The 6096-nt window shown below is 42.7% G+C and overlaps 1 protein-coding gene across 2 annotated transcripts in view; it reads right to left on the bottom strand.

Annotated features, from left to right (window-relative positions):
- The window catches only part of daam1a (dishevelled associated activator of morphogenesis 1a), a 354302-nt gene extending 350308 nt beyond the window's left edge, over positions 1 to 3994 (bottom strand). Inside the window, exon 1 of one of the 2 annotated variants that reach the window (XM_051919792.1) lies at positions 3865 to 3994. The gene's annotated coding sequence lies outside the window, so the exon portion shown is untranslated. The remainder of the gene's footprint in view (positions 1 to 3864) is intronic. The other variant, XM_028821962.2, reaches the window with a different exon arrangement.
- Between the last annotated feature and the right edge of the window lie 2102 nt (positions 3995 to 6096).

The following is a 6096-nucleotide window of genomic DNA, read 5'->3' on the forward strand; positions in this document are numbered from 1 at the left end:
CAAATAGCCCAATATTCAAGTCAGAAATGTTTTAGTTTACTTTATAGTAGATTTTCCAATAAGCGTTGCTCTTACACTAAAGCTACAAACACCCTTTAGAGCTTCAGAGATGCAACAAATTATGTAATGAGACACATGGGACTAGACTAGAAAACAGGACATAGGGTGCACATTTTATTACTCATCCCAAGTAAGGAAAAACGAATATGTCAATAGAATATGTGTAACAGAAATTTTCAGGGGTTTACATACGAGGGTTGTCTGGGTTCCGCACAGAATTTTATCGTTTGTCGAGTGTTAGCCTGTCGAAACCTATTCTGCTGTGTAGAGGGCTTATTCAAGTGGTTTCATGTTTTTGTTCAGATGTTTTGCTCCCTCTTTTCCTTCAGAATGAACACGAGAAGCAAACAAACTGAGAGTGCGCAGCCGGCGCTAGCGGCAAAGCTCCCGACTCCGTGCGTGCGTGACTTTCGAGTGATGATTTTTTACGACTTTTCTGATTGTTTAACAGCTAAAGAGTGCTGCCAAAAACTTTCTCGCATCTTCAAGAAGAATGCTCCAAAGAAGACGATGGTTTTTAAGTGGTTCCAGTGCTTCAGCACAGGCCACATCAACTTTGACGATGAAGAACGTGAACCGAAACCGCGAAGTTCGACTGATGGCAGAAATGCTGATCGTGTGAAGGAGTTCCTGGAAGAAGATGGTCGTGTGACCATCAGGAAAATTGCCCTGGAACTTGGGATGACCCGGTATGCTGTCGACACCATCATTCGACGAGATCTTGCCTTTACAAAGAAATGTGCCCGATGGGTTCCAAGGCTGCTGACTGTGGAACGTGGAATGGTGCAAGTTTTTCCTTGACAAGTTCAACAATGGCCAATCGAGGACTTTCGCGAGTGTTTTGCGGCGTGGGTCAGAAGAGCCCAAAAGTGCATTGATGTTGGCGGTGAATACTTGGAAAAAGTTTAAAAAGGATCGAAGTTCATGAGAAAAATAGAAAAAAAAATCTTTGGCTACTTATTTCGATCGATTCCACACGGAACCCAGACAACCCTCGTATTCCCCAAAAAAAAAAAAAAAAAAATCTGAAATCAGAAACAATTCTGGTACAGTAAACACTGTCACGGGAGGCTGGCGGCCAGCTGGGATGCCTGGAAGGACCGGGTTGGTGGTTTATACGTCCCCCCGGGCCACGAGGGAGCAACCGCCCTGGATGTTGAGGGGACCACAGGGAAGGAGCAAGGAGGTTCAAACTCACTGGGGCCTGTGGACACCGCCGGGAGATCGACACTTCCGCCACACCTGGGAAGGTGGAGGAAGAACCTTCCAGGAACACCCGGGGTGCTTCCGGGTGCAAGGGCAGCACTTCCGCCACACCAGGAAGTGCTGCCGGAAGAGTGTCATCAGGCACCTGGAGCACATCCGGGTGGAAAGAAAAGGGGCCGCCTTCCTACAGTCGGGAGTGGGAGCAGGACAAAGCTCCCGTGAGGAGAGGAAAGGCAGCCCACGGCCAGTGAGAGAAAGGCCCGTGTGCAGGGTGATTGGTGCTGGGAGCACCGTGTGTTGGGCGGACTTTATTGTGCTACTGAACATGTGTTTTGATAAAGTGCTGGTGTTAGTCTGATGGTGTTCAGAACCCGTACTCACAACATTTATCATCCACACACAGGTTTTGGATCACAAATGAATCACTATTGCTTTTATATCCCATTGCCTCCCCCAAACCCCTAATTTTGAATGAAGGAGCAAGTCAAACTGCAGGAGGAACTATGATAAATCAAAACTTGCATGCCAAACTGCCACTTATACCGAGGAATAACACCACTTACTTAAAACTAAAGCAGCTGGCCTGATTATTATTAGACTTTTTAGCACCGGTCCGGACAAGCTCTTTTTAACTAGGATGTAGCACAATGATGCTGACACCGTCAGGTTTTATATGTGCACAGGACTGTGTTTACATTCTCAATACTTGAGCATCATTCCAACTTACACATGCCAATTAAGTTTCAAAATACCTGATCAGCACTTTTTTTTTATGGGGTTAAACTCATACAAAAGCATTATGTGCGAGCATTCACACTTTTAAATGTGTCACATTGCATTCTACCTTTACAACTCAAATTCCCATTCTGCTATTTTTTTTAAAGACTACATTTACCTCACTGTGCTACAGAAACTGTCAATACAACATTCACTTGCCGTCTGAAGTTTACAAGCAATCTGTTTTCCATACTGGTATGATACAACGGGGCAGACTGCTCATGCTGGAAACTAACCAACACAATTTCCCATTCTGAAACTGAACATGTGTGTCACTTAGTCCTTTGGTTAGGCACCAGCCCTTGCTTCATAATTATTATAATTTTACAACTGGCTGACACCTTATTCCAGACAGACTTAGTATTTAGTACAACTGATTACATATATTATTTAGAATTTGATCAAGGATGAGTTAAGTGACTTGCTCCGGGTCACAATGGGTGACTAGGGTGGAAACTCAACTGAAAAGTTTCTGCTGCAAAGCTCACCTCAACCCACTGCCTACTTCCACTTATTCAACATTAGAAAACAAAAGTCCGTGTTTATAGTTAATCTTAATTCAGAAACAAACAATCTTCAAACGTTATATTGACAAGTGTTCGGGTGCCTGAAAATTTCACTTAAAAACGGTATTTTCGATACATCATCTCAGAAGGGGAATTACACAGTGCCAACGCTAGACCAAAGAGCGTCACACATGATCCAAAATGCATTTTTCTCAATTTGAAAAATAATTTCTTTGAAATTAACATTGAATTTAAAAACTGCAAGCGATCAGCACAAATACATTTAACAAATTTTAAATAAACTGCATAGGCAGGATCGATGAAACATTTTTTTTAAAAAAATGAGCCGTTTAAAACATCTGCTGTCAAAAGCAAAGCAACGAGTACAGCGGAGCAGCGGCGTTCATCATTACTACGGGAGAGGGGCAGCGTACGCTAGTATAACCACAGCGTGCAGCGCAGCAGGCGACTACAGTAGCTCGCGGGATCGGCAACAATGTAATGCTTAAAATGCTTTAATTCAAAACAAATGTGCTCCATACTAACACTGATCTTCAACGTGACCTTACTGGACATGTTTTGTTTCAATACAAAACACTCTTTTCTCCCCCCCCCTATAAAGAATGACCACCGACTGATTGATCTCCAGTCTAATGACAAAACATTCGGCCCTTGCTGTCATTTTCTCCTAGAAACTTTCTCATACTGAATGTCACGTAGAATGAATTAGGCAGCCCCTTGTGCAAGTGACTGAAACGTGCTCGCCACGAGCAGAGGTTTCTTCTTGCCTGGAGAATCTTACCCCCCTTGCCGCCGGCTCGGTTTTCTCCATGGCAGATGATGGATGCCCAGCACTGGCTATCCAAACATTACTGGTGTAATCCGATGTGCTACATCTACCTTTGTTTTTGTTTCATTTAAATGATTAAAAACGCGACTACCGTTTACTGCAGAAATTTGTACGCCCTGTGTCGGCGACCGCTTGCGGGGAAAAATGAAATTCCTCGAATTTGTAATGATATCATTAACGAAGCATTGAATAAAACTACTGCGAAAAATGCAATTCACGTAAGGGTTTTACTAAAAGCAGCAAAACGACCTGACATGCCACTCGTTTCTTTTTCTTTACATTTGCGGTGTCTTCTACTGTTGTCCCACCCATTTCCAACCTGATTCCATCCACCTTAAAACAGAGAAATCGTCTGACCGCACAATAGAATCGCCGGGCTGCTGTGAGCGTTTTCTTAATACTATCGGTAGAACTTTTCTTACCCGCATTTTCACATCCAACATTGCCCAAAAATAAAACGAATACGCCAATAAAACGGCATCCTACCTCGGTACCGCGTCCATCCTTACAGCGAGCACTGTCTATTCTGGTTGCAATTCAGCTCCTTCCCAACACAACATATTATCATCCTGCTCTTGCAGGTGACATCATCTTTTTGGCCCGATGTCACTGCGCATGGCAGATCATCGACTGCAGCGCTAGAGATTCTGGGAAATGTAGTACTATAGACGGGTCGTCGTGTCTTTTGTTCGGTCACTGCAAAAATACCTCATTTTAAGATAAAATGTATTTTTTGGCACTACCCTTTATTTCACTGTGGAAAAGATTGCTAGGATTTTAACTGGGTTGAATAATTTTGTTTGGATCGTTTAAAGCTGTTGCGTCTGCACTCTGTGACACTAACAGAGCCGGAAAGGTAAGCCAGTCGGCTAAACATTATTCAAACAAATTGTATGTTACCTTTATCAGTGAAACACGGTCTTCGACTTTTACCCGTTTAGCGCTGATTGGTAATACGCCGCTGCGGCAAGGGTAATATTCACTCTTTATAACCCAGATAGTGAAAAGCAAATTTGTTTTAACGTGAGCCAAATCACAGATAATCCATTCTCGAGTTAGATATGGCATACCAGTAAATGTCAAGTGGTGAGACGGCAGAAGGAGCTCCTGTTTCGACATTCTTCAGTGGTGCTAGTCAGAAAGTGTGTGTTCATACAAATTAAACTGGCCGGTCAAATACTTCTTTTTTGAAAGAAAGAAAAACACTGCCTGCCGTAGGAATCGAATATGATTTTCCTAACATAGTAAACAAGTAAATCATCATAGACACACCTACGGTGTTCCAGGGGTCCACGCCCGACTGCCCCCCGAGTGGTTGCCGCTGCAGCAGTAAGTCCTATAGTTCGCCTGAGACCCTCCCGAAGGTGTATGATGATCTGCATTATACGTCGTCACCTAACGGCTGTTCCACGATATTTAGAGGTTGCATTTCATATTTTAAAAAGTGGAAAAAAAGAATGTAGAAAACGGTTCGTTTACAGTTGAGTAAGAACTTATTATGAGGGGCCGCTATACAGCCGGCCATTCATTCTCAGATTTGTTCTCACGCACAATCACCCTTTCGCATAGATCTTGCTATGCATACAATCCTTGCTCACACCTCCATGTTTTGTACAAAGAAAATAGACAAATTAAAAATTTGATGGATGGCTATACATATTATAGTGAAGAGTAGTGCTTGAAGGCGCAGACCCCAATGGATGTTTGCTTAATTCATTGGGCTTTTAGGCACTCACCCTGCTTAGAAAGACTGCTTGTATTTGCCACACTTGTATGGTGATCATGTGAGGGTGGCAGGCTTCCTCTTTTTATAGGCTGTCCTGCAGCTGGCACTGAAGTTGCTCATTTGAATAGGAAAGGGCCAGCTCATACTGCTGTCATTTTTGTTCCTTACTTTTGGGCTAATGCAAAAGCCAGCATTGTTACACTGTGGTGTTTCTGTAGTAAGGCCAATGGAGTGCAGTTCCACCTGATGTCATGCAAAATAAGTAATATTTTTACTCAATAATTTACCTTATTATTACATTTTTTATTACAACCATAAGGTTTACCTTTTCAGCAACATTTTTTTTCTAATTTTATAACATATGCACAATATAATTACTTATGAAGAAAAAATCTTGATTCTTGTGGTATGTGAAATTGTCTTTGTGACAGGTGCTGCATGTCTTTTTCCTGCTGAGGCTCTGGAGCTATTGGCCCTGCCATGTTGTTGATATCCTTTGGGGTGTGCGTGCGCACGCACTTGTGCAACCTGAGCTGTCCGGTTTAAAAATTTGCTCCATTAAAGGTAGCCACAGTATTCTGAACAAAAAGAAAGAAAGGCGATCAATATTAGTAATGCATCCTTCACAAGACATTTTGCTACATCTTGATTTTCACCCACCTCTGCTTTTTGTGTATGGAAAAGAAGCCAGCAATATGTTGCGCCTGTCTGAAAAAAGCACTGAACTCTGGTGCATAAACAACAGTTATGTACACAGAAAATCGATTTGTCAATTGTTTGCCATGACAGAAGGACTACTGGACTGGAGACACAACCTGGCCGAAACGTCCTATAATCTTTGTCCCAGCTGGGATCACTCTGTAATGAATTGACTGGGAGAACACATAGAAGATAGCAGTGTTCCTCTACGCTGATTCCAATTAGGAGAACCACAGCGTTACATAGGAAACTGAAATGTGGAAGAGCAGAGC

The sequence above is a fragment of the Erpetoichthys calabaricus genome, chromosome 16 (assembly GCF_900747795.2).
Source record: "Erpetoichthys calabaricus chromosome 16, fErpCal1.3, whole genome shotgun sequence".
In the NCBI taxonomy this organism is placed as follows: Eukaryota; Metazoa; Chordata; class Cladistia; order Polypteriformes; family Polypteridae; genus Erpetoichthys; species Erpetoichthys calabaricus.